Source organism: Gossypium hirsutum, chromosome D05 (assembly GCF_007990345.1).
Source record: "Gossypium hirsutum isolate 1008001.06 chromosome D05, Gossypium_hirsutum_v2.1, whole genome shotgun sequence".
Taxonomy (NCBI): Eukaryota; Viridiplantae; Streptophyta; class Magnoliopsida; order Malvales; family Malvaceae; genus Gossypium; species Gossypium hirsutum.
Window position 1 is genome coordinate 34,124,236 of NC_053441.1, and position 10,836 is coordinate 34,135,071.

Here is a 10,836-nt window from a genome sequence, read left to right on the forward strand (position 1 = left end):
AAACACATGTCAATTTGGGGGAAACGTTCTTGATCGTTTGGGCATTCGAAACTCAAAGATCGAGAAGCGTAAGTGCAATTAAACGTAAAATTAATTGTTGTTTCGACGTAGTAAAGGTTATGGATTTATTAAATGAAGGAATTTAATCATTATTAGCTACTTATTGTTCAGTATATTATTGAATTAGGTGCTGACCCAAACACCCCGAATCAGCCGTAAAGCCAAAGAACGATCGTACGTACGGTTTGCACCGATACATGGTAAGGAATGGAACTAGTTTGAATTCATAAAATAGTTATTAATTTGAAAATTTATTTGAACCTATAAGTTGGTAATTCAGAGTTGGTTAAATGGTAAATTGATTGAATTTATACTAAATTTTAGTTTAGGATCGAATAAAGGTTTATTAAGGAAAATTGGAAGATTCACTAGGGTGTTACGAGAAAGCGAAAAATAAGGTGTGAGTCCTAAACTTGTAAATTTTGTTTCATAATTATAAATGTCATGTTATATTTGATAAATTAGCTTGCTGATTGGTATAACTTAATAGCCAAAATTTCAGTTTTGTAAGTGGTTGAACTAGGTGCGTTTCAAGCCTTAAAAGATTGTTGTGTTCGCAAAATTGCTAGTTTGACTGCATGAATGTGTAATTGAGATTGTTATGCATAATTATATTATGTGATATGAGAATGTTTGATTGAATGGTATGAAATGTTGAGATATTAGGTTTATGCATGACTTAAATGCATGAAATATTACTATTATATATATACGTGAGGCTGCTATTGGTGTACATTGAAATTCGTAAAGTATGTGAATTGAACGATATTGATTGATACCATCTTAATGGTAATTTGAAAATTGGAACACTGCTTCCTTTTATTGAAAGTATGTGATTATTGAGGACATGTTGAACATGTCGAATAAATGTAAAAAGTATTGAAATATGATTATGTATGAATTTGTATGACATATTGCATGTGCATTGGGATGAGATGTTGTGATTGACGGAGGAGTTCCGTGGAGTACCGACAACATATTAAGTCTGCATATATTTGTAGTCAGTGCACTGCATTTATAGTACCAAGGGAATCGGCGATTATATCGTATTATTTATTTGGCAGTTTTAATGCATTATTGATTATTGGTGGTTTTACCACATTGAGCGTTGCTCACATACATTGGAGTTTGGCAGACGGGTTTTGGGGAACTCGTGGTGTGTAGCGGATGGTATGGGTAGGATCTCAAATGTGTATTTTTTTCGATCATGTGCATTTGAAATTATTAATGATAATGTTTGATTGTGCTATTGGTACCTCTAAGAAATTGCTTGTATTAATGCTTAATACTTGCTTGTTTAGTCTTACACTGAGCTTGTTAAGCTCACCTCACTATCTCAACTTCTCAGGTAATGATTGAACTTAGGATCAGAATTGGCATGCGGACGTACGACAGACCTCAGACTTTACTTCGTCAAATTATTTTAATTTAATTATATTTTAGGCTTATTTTATTATTATTATTCGGTTTTGGATTGTAGAGTTTCTTTAAACGTGGTTTGGGACTTTTTGAGATTTTGGGGTTTTTCATGCATGCATGACATGCATATTTGGTATACAGACACGGTTTTTTATAAATATGTTGAAATGGACTATGCATGGTATATGATAAATTAATAATTTGATTGGTAATGGTACATTTCCCCTATTAAGAAGATAACAAAATGTTTTTTTGAAGGCAACGCCGATAGTTGGGTTTTTTTTTTTAAAATTCACCTAATTCACTAATTCGACCTAAACATGGTTGGACTAAGTAAATGAACGTTTTTCCAAAGCTAACAACAGAAACCATGATTTTATAAAAGGGAGTATTTGAAGGTTTTTCACTATCGTTAGGGTAGGTTCGACATTAAGGTGTCCAATACGGCCTTCCCGATTCTATCATAACGTCTAGGTCAAGTTTAGGAGGTTACACTTTGATTCATTGATCAATTTCTTTCTTTCTTTTTTTTACTTTACCTTTTGTTAGTTTTCTTCTTTTGCAAGTATCACACCATTTTGGCTTGGGAAACATGACACTTCTCGATTCAATCCATTCAACTACAACAATCAATACGGTTTAAGTTTTCTTTCCATTTATTTATTATTAGTTTTTTTCTTATTTCCATTTTAAAGTTTTTAATTTATGTATTGACTGCTTTCCATTAGATATTGAGTTTATTTTTATTGACTTTAAGTGTGAAAATTAAGAGAATGCCCCCGAGAATGCGTAAACAATCTCGTTCTCACACAGCTTCAATTTTGTTGTTGAAATACGATGGTGTTAAATTTGCATAGCAAGAGGCCATGATTTTTTATCAAACAATTCAGGGACGTGTGTTCATCCCTGAACATGATTTTGATCCAGCCTCCACGTTTAATGATGAGATATAGGATGATGTACACTTTCATCGTTCGGACAATTTTTGCTTGACTCCCAAGCAAGCTGCCATTGTACCTGTAGTGCTAGAGTTTTACTCCAATTTAAAAATTGGTCCACACGGGCGTGTTCCCAAGCCGTGTACAAGCCGTATGAGCCACACGGGTGTGTGTCCAGGTCGTGTGACTCACTGTTTATGATTTAAAATCACGTGGGCAGACAAAATGGGCGTGTGTCAGGCTGTGTAAGCCACAAAGGCAAGCACATCGGCATTTGCCAGGCCGTGTGGCATATAAATAGGATCTAGACCTTAGTTTTGAGGCCATGAGTGTTGTCTAACACAAGCACTAACCTCTAAAATGTATTTATGATTTGAATTTGATTATATGAGGACTATCTGCAACTCTGAGACTAAGATATGAATTATATAAATGCATGTGTAATGATGGCTATTAATAATATTGATCTGTATTATCTATTTATGAATAGAATTGGAATGACTAAACAGATGTCGTTGATATTTGCAATATGCATTTGCATGGGTTGGGATATTGTGAATGAGGAAGTAATCTGCTCTGAATCAGTGGCTAAGCCACAATGCATATATATGAATCTGGTGCTTTGTTGTATTTCAATCTAGCAGCTAGTTTGCATCTCTGTAAACGTGTCAGACAGATACTTTTTGGTGTGTAGGGTTGGTTGGGCATTAAACGCCCTTAATGGTGTGTTGGGATGGTCGGAGATGGTGTGTAGCAGATGGGGGTAGGAAAAACTGCATATGTATCTGATCTGTTCTATACCTAAAACTAGAATTGCTTCTGTTATCTAACTGAATCTTAGGAGTTGAGAATTATCTTATAAATGTACTTTAATTGAATGGACATCTTTTATGCATTGGGTTCACAACTCATTTCGTTGTTAATTGGATTTCAGGTGGCTCTCAGGCTTGAATGGGTCGGGCTTGCGAGAGCTCAGTCAATTCGATTATATTTACTTTAAATCTTACCATTAGTAATCTCAGCTTTCTCTGATATTATGATGTTTGGGAAGACTAAATAGTTAGTCAATTGTTGTGTTAGTTTTAAAATGTTGAACGATTTCATTTTGACTGTGTTTATAAATGCGGTTTTCCTAATATCAACAATGTAACTCACTAGACTTGGTCTGGACGTTTAGGCCGGGTTTAGGGTATTACATGTAGTGCTAGAGTTTTAATCCAAACATTGATATTTCTCGTGCTGCCATTTGCAAGTACTATGGCATATCGTGCTATGAAAGAGACGACCGATTGTCTCTTGACTTGAACAATTTCACAAATGTTGACACGGATGCCATTCTTAGAGAATTTCATCCTACTAAAAAGCCTTAAAATAAAAAAGGGTCCCCAAATTGTAGTGCTTTTTCAATATATGTACTTCAAACTTTTCCTTTTTTGCCAGAAGTGCTACTTGAACTTTCATTATGTTAACACTATTGATTCTTCCATGGATTGTCGTTTGAAATAATTGTCTGAGTCAACCAGATCGCCTGACACGTAATCAAAAACTAAATTCGAGTATGTTTTAGTATGCAAATTGTTTTACAAAAAAATATTTTATTTTTATTTAACGTTTTAAAATGATTTTATTTTAATTTTAAAGAAACATATTTTAATGTTTGTACTATAGTATTGTATACTATTATAAATTAAATTTTTATATGAAATAAATTATATAATATATTATACAACTAAAAGTTGAATTGGGTTTCTGGTCTAGAAATTATTGAGTTAAATTTTTTACCCAAATCTAATTTTGGTGCTTAATATTTTTATATTCACATTTCAGACAAAATTTCAAATTTTGGTCTGCCAATTAAAACAATATTATATGCTGTTGCTTTAACTACGAAAGTTACTTTGTCAAGGTTTATATACTTATCACTTCTCCTTTGGCTCTTTCACCTTGGTTCTTTCCTGTGAATGGAATTTAAGACAGAAATTCTAACACTACTATTGGGACTGGATATCAGGAATATGATTTTTTATATGTATATATATTTAAAGATATTTTAAAGAAGTATACGTGTAATGTATGTATAGAAAATAATTTTCATTCCAAAATTTTTATGGAAAATGAAAAGCTAAGTGTAACCATCTTCAAATCCATCCAATTTAGGCATCAGCCAGTAAAATGATTTGTTGACAAGTATAATCTAAAGCCCCTTTGATCTTCATCAACAAATAGCTGCCATAAGAAATTTAAGAAAAATAAACTAAAAGTGAACAAAACCTACAGGAACCTCCCACAATAATGCTTCTGAATGATAAATATGTTACAAAATTTGGGTAAATGATAAAATACAATTTTATCAGCATCAGTTCATCATAAATTGTCATAGTGAAAGACCAATATTTTAACTTACTCATCGCTAAGATCTCTATATATTGCTTTTCCCACTTGAAGTTTTCTGCACTAAAACATTAAAATAGAAGTGACTTAAAGAAGATAAAAATGAAGAAGCAAGTGTTTGACTGTCTTTCCTCTCCTTTGCATTCTTCTTCTTTTTCTTAGTGTTGAAGCACAGACGTGCAGCCCTAGTGGCAAGATCAAAGGGAAAACTCTGTTGGCACATAATTAAATTAATCTTGTACAAATAAATTATGAAAAGTTAGAAGAGTGAAGAGACTTGAATATGAAGAGTGAAAAGACTTGAAGATGAAAAGTTACACACATGTATGGATAGTCATAACTCTTATAGTATTTAAGTTATGTAAATGAATAGTCACAACTACTAGCATTTAGTGATATAGATGAATAGTTACTTACAACTCCTATATAAAGAGTTGTACGTGATGAATAATTAAGTAGAGTGATTCAAATAAAAAGTTTATTAGAAGGAATTTTATTTCTTCCATATACAAAAATTATTTTTCTTTTCATTATATTCTTTATCATTTTCTTTGTTTTATTTCTCCAAATATTGTTCAATTTTCTACAAATTGGTATCAGAGCCTTGTTCGATCGAAATGAACAATTCTATTCCTCTTTCTTTCGTTCCCCAATTAACCAAAGAAAATTATGGCAAATGGAGTATCCAAATGAAGGCTCTTCTTGGATCTCTAGAAATTTGGGAGATTGCTGAAAAATGTTATAATGAAGTTGAGGTTGAAGTGGAGGAAGGATTAACACAAGTTCAAAAAGAGAGTCTAATAAAATCAAGGAAGAAAAATCAGCAAGCCTTATTTTGGATATATCAAGGAGTTCAATCATATGAAGCGGCTTGGGAAAAAATAGCTTGTCCCACCATGGCAAAACAAGCATGGGAATTTTTACAAAATTCATTCAAAGGAGATGAAAAGGTGAAAAAAGTTCGGTTGCAAACTCTTCGAGCGGAGTTTGAAAGATTGCAAAAAATAGAGTCAGAATCAGTTTCTGATTACTGTTCACGGGTTTTGTCCATAGTCAACCAATTAAAAAGAGATGGTGAAACTATGGATGATATTCGTGGTGTTGAGAAAATTCTCCATTCTTTAGATTCCAGATTTGACTACATTGTGGTAGCCATTGAAGAATCAAAGGACTTGAGTACCATGACTATTGATGAACTCACAGGTTCGTTGCAAGCCCATGAAGAAAGATTAAACAAGAAGAAAAAGGAAGTAGATCTAGATCAAGCACTCCAGTCAAAGTTGTCTCTAAATGAGAAGAAGGGAGATTTTAAAAATCAAAGAGGAAGAGATCGTGGTCGTGGAAGAGGAAGAAATTTTAGAGGAAGAGGCTCAAATGCTCGTGAAAGAGGTGAAGATGCAAGCACGGAGAATGGATGGAAAGAAGACAACCAAAGTCAAAATTTTAGAGGATCACAAAGAAGACGTGGATGTGGAAATCAAAGAGGAAGAGGTCGTGGCTATTTTGAATGTTATCATTGTTGCAAACCTGGTCATTTGGCAAGTGAATGCTGGTACAAGAAAGAAGAAAAAAATGAAGCTAATATAGTACAAAATAATCAAGAGCAAAACCAAGAAACTTTGTTGCTTGTATCTCATGGTGGAGAGATTGATGATGTTTGGTACATAGACAGTGGTGCTAGCAAGCATATGACAGGTAACAAAAATTTGTTTTCAAAGTTATTTGAATCTGATTGTGGAGAAGTAAAAGTAGGAGATGGCAAAGCTTACAAAGTTAGCGGTGTTGTTGAGTTAGAGTTCAAAACAAAGCAAGGAAGGGTAGAGAAAATGTCTGAAGTTTATTTTGTTCCTGATCTTAAAAATAATCTGCTTAGCGTTGGGCATCTCTTGAAGAAGGGGTATGATATTCATTTCCGTGACATGGCTTGCTATTTGTCAAAGAAAAATCAGGTTGTTGCTAGAGTTGGTGTGGCATCAAATAATCTTTTCTCTCTCACCCTTCAAAATCAGAATATGTCTTGCTTTATTGGTGCTCATAAAGGAATTTCAAAGTTATGCCATGATAGATATGGACATTTGAACTATGGAAATTTGGAGATGCTTTCAAGGAAGATGATGGTCAGAGGTTTACCAAAAATCGATCGGCTTGATGATGTTTGTGAAGCATGTCAACTTAGAAAGCAACACAAAATTGCTTTTCCTTCTCAATCCTCGTGGAAAGCAAGAAGACCATTCCTACTTATTCACTCAGATCTTTGTGGTCCAATGACAGTTTCATCTTTGGGAGGTAATCGCTACTTTATCTCTTTCATTGATGATTACTCAAGAAAGTTATAGGTGTATTGTGTCAAAGAAAAATCAGAGGTTTTTCAGATATTCAAAGATTTCAAGGCAGAAGTGGAGAACTTTACTAGGTTGAAAATTAACACCTTACGGACAGATCATGGAGGTGAATATTTTTCAAAAGAATTTGAGAAATATTGCCAAGATAGTGGCATCCGGCATGAAATGACAATCCGCCATACACCTCAGCAAAATGGTGTGTGTGAAAGAAAGAACAGAACAATTATGGAAATGGCTAGATGTCTTCTTAAGAAGAAGAGGTTATCAAGAAGATCTTGGGCTGAAGTTGTTTCCTGTGCAGTTTATCTTATAAACAGATCACCGACAAGAAGCTTGGAGTATTGCACACCACATGAGGCGTGGTATGGTATAAAGCCTAGTGTTCGTCATCTTAGAGTATATGGGAGTGTTGCTTACTCTCATATTCCAGATGCAATGAGAAGCAAATTGGATGACAAGTCAGAGAAATGCATTTTCATTGGCTATAGTGAAAGAAGTAAGGCATACAAGTTGTACAATCCGATGACAAAGAAGATTGTGATAAGTCGAGATGTTCGGTTTGACGAAAATTCCATGTTTGAAGATATGGAAGTTGAAAAGGAAAATTTGCCAATTTTTCCTTTTGAATTTGAAGAAGAAGAAGATGAAGTAATTGAGAATGCTGAAAATGATGCTCAACTAGGAAATCCTCCTGCTTCCCCAAGTTCTTCATCAAATTCTTCTTCATCCAGCCCGATCCGAAAAATAAGAAGCATCCAAGAGTTATATGATGTAACAGATGAAGTTGTGCAAAATGATGTTGTATTCTTTGCTTTCTTTGCAGGAGAAGATCCAATTTCTTTCGATCATGCATATCAAGAAGAAACATGGAGGAAAGCCATGAAAGAAGAGATTTGCTCAATTGAAAACAATGATACATGGGAACTCACAGATTTACCGCCGCACAAGAATTCAATTGGAGTCAAATGGGTGTACAAGACAAAGATGAATCCGAATGGCTCTATCAACAATTACAAGGCAAGACTGGTTGCAAAAGGATACAAGCAAAAGGAAGGAGAAGATTTTACAGAGGTATTTGCTTTAGTTTCAAGACTTGAGACAGTTCGGTTACTTATTTCTCTTGTTGCCCAAACAATTGGAAAATGTTCCAAATGGATGTAAAATCTGCATTTTTGAATGGTGTTCTCAAAGAAGAAGTCTATGTTGATCAACCACCAGGGTTTGTTAAAAAAGGAGAAGAAAAAAAAGTTTACAAGTTGAAGAAAGCTTTGTACGGGTTGAAGCAATCACCCTGAGCTTCGTACAGCCGCATCGATTCTTATTTTCAGAAGTCTGGATTTCAGAAATCTCCATATGAGCATACTCTCCACATCAAAGGAAATTCTCAAGGAAGATTCATGTTTGTAAGTCTCTACGTTGATGATCTTATTTTCACAGGAAATGATGTGAAGATGTTGAAAGAATTTCGGCACTCAATGATGGTAGAATTTAAGATGACAGATTTAGGAGAACTTCATCATTTTCTAGGCATTGAAGTTCATCAATCCGAGAAAGGAATTTTTATTTCACAAGAGAGCTACGCAAAGGAAGTTCTAAAAAAGTTCATGATGGAAAATGCGAATCCAGTCTCTACTCCATTCATTACAGGTCTGAAGTTATCTAAAGAGGGTGAAGGAAAGCTTGTCAATTCCACCATATTAGAAGTTTGGTTGGGAAGTTGATGTATCTGACTTCGACAAGGCCTGACATCGTGTATGCTATTAGCTTGGTGAGTAGATTTATGGAGAAACCTTACTCCAATCACTGGGAGGCTGCCAAGAGAATATTGAGATATGTGAAGGGAACCATTGATTATGGAATTTTCTATAAAGCTAATACATTAGTTGATCTCATTGGTTATCTGAATAGTGATTTAGCAGGAAGCATTGATGATAGCAGAAGCACTTCTGGTTATGTTTTTCACCTTGGCAGTGGTGCAGTTTCATGGAGTTCAAAGAAACAATCAGTTGTGGCGCTTTCGACTACAGAAGCTGAATATATCGCTGCATCTTATGCAGGATGTCAATTGATTTGGTTACGTGGAATTTTGGAGAGTCTTAAGCAGAAGCAGAGCAAGTCAACGATTTTGTTTTGTGACAATAGTTCTACTATTTCGGTCACAAAAGATCCAGTTCTTCATAGAAGGACAAAACACATTCGCATTCGGTATCACTTCTTGAGGGAACTAGTGAATAATGGTGATATTCAAGTTGAATATTGCAAGACAGAAGATCAGATGGCCGATATCTTCACAAAGCCGCTTAGTGGACAAGTCTTCAAGAAAAATGTTGAAAGGTTGGGAGTTCGAAGCAAGTTTAATTTAAGGGAGGCATTGTTGGCACATAATTAAATTAATCTTGTACAAATAAATTATGAAAAGTTAGAAGAGTGAAGAGACTTGAATATGAAGAGTGAAGAGACTTGAAGATGAAAAGTTACACACATGTATGGATAGTCATAACTCTTATAGTATTTAAGTTATGTAAATGAATAGTCACAACTCCTAGCATTTAGTGATATAGATGAATAGTTACTTACAACTCCTATATAAAGAGTTGTACGTGATGAAGAATTAAGTAGAGTGATTGAAATAAAAAGTTTATTAGAAGGAATTTTATTTCTTCCATATACAAAAATTATTTTTCTTTTCATTATATTCTTTATCATTTTCTTTGTTTTATTTCTCCAAATATTGTTCAATTTTCTACAAACCCCTCCACCAGGGCAATGCAACCAGGAAAATGATTCTGATTGTTGCAAGGATGGCAAGTGGTACACGACATACAAATGTTCACCCCTGTATCAAGCCAAACGAAAGCAACACTGACGCTTAACAGCTTTGAGCCAGATGGAGACGGTGGTGCACCATCTGAATGTGACAACCAGTACCACTCCGATGATGACCCTGTGGTGGCACTTTCTACAGGGTGGTATAACAACGGGAAGAGGTGTTTGAATTATATCAACATCCATGGCAATGGAAAATCTGTGAGGGCTAAAGTTGTGGATGAATGTGATTCTACTATGGGATGCGATTCGGACCATGATTATCAGCCCCCTTGCCCTAACAACATTGTTGATGCCTCGAAAGCAGTTTGGAAGGCTCTTGGAGTGCCTGAGAGCGACTGGGGCGGGATGGATATCTACTGGTCTGATACTGATTAATCACTTGATCCATATTTATATTTATAATGTATGTACTAGAGTAAAGATTTCTTGTGCGTCTTAGTTAACATTTATGTTACTATTAATGTAAAATTTATGTATATATTATGTATTTTGAGCCGTAAATTTTGTTTTAAATCTTCATTATCTGCTCTATCCTTACTTCTTACTTGGAGAAATTCTTAGTTGATTCTCGAAATCAGATGAGTGTTGGATTTGGTACTCATTCGATAGGGGTATAAACAAGGCACTTGTGCTCGCAGGTTTCTTGAGTTAGTTTGAAAAATTTTTTTAACTTCAATTAAGGCATTGTCGAGCCAAGCTCGAGCAGCTTGAGTTATCAAGTGAACTAGATTTGAGTACCTTAATACTCGATTTGAGCCGCTCATGAGCTTAATCAAATTTTTTTATTAATAATGCATTTCTAATATTTTAATCTTAAGAGAAAAATTCACCTGGAATCCAAACTCCAAATTTAATAG

At 34.6% G+C, this 10,836-nt stretch overlaps 1 pseudogene; it reads left to right on the forward strand.

Annotated features, from left to right (window-relative positions):
- LOC107903008 (kiwellin-1-like) overlaps positions 1-10,470 on the forward strand; it is a 30,263-nt pseudogene extending 19,793 nt beyond the window's left edge.
- Positions 10,471-10,836: the final 366 nt, after the last annotated feature.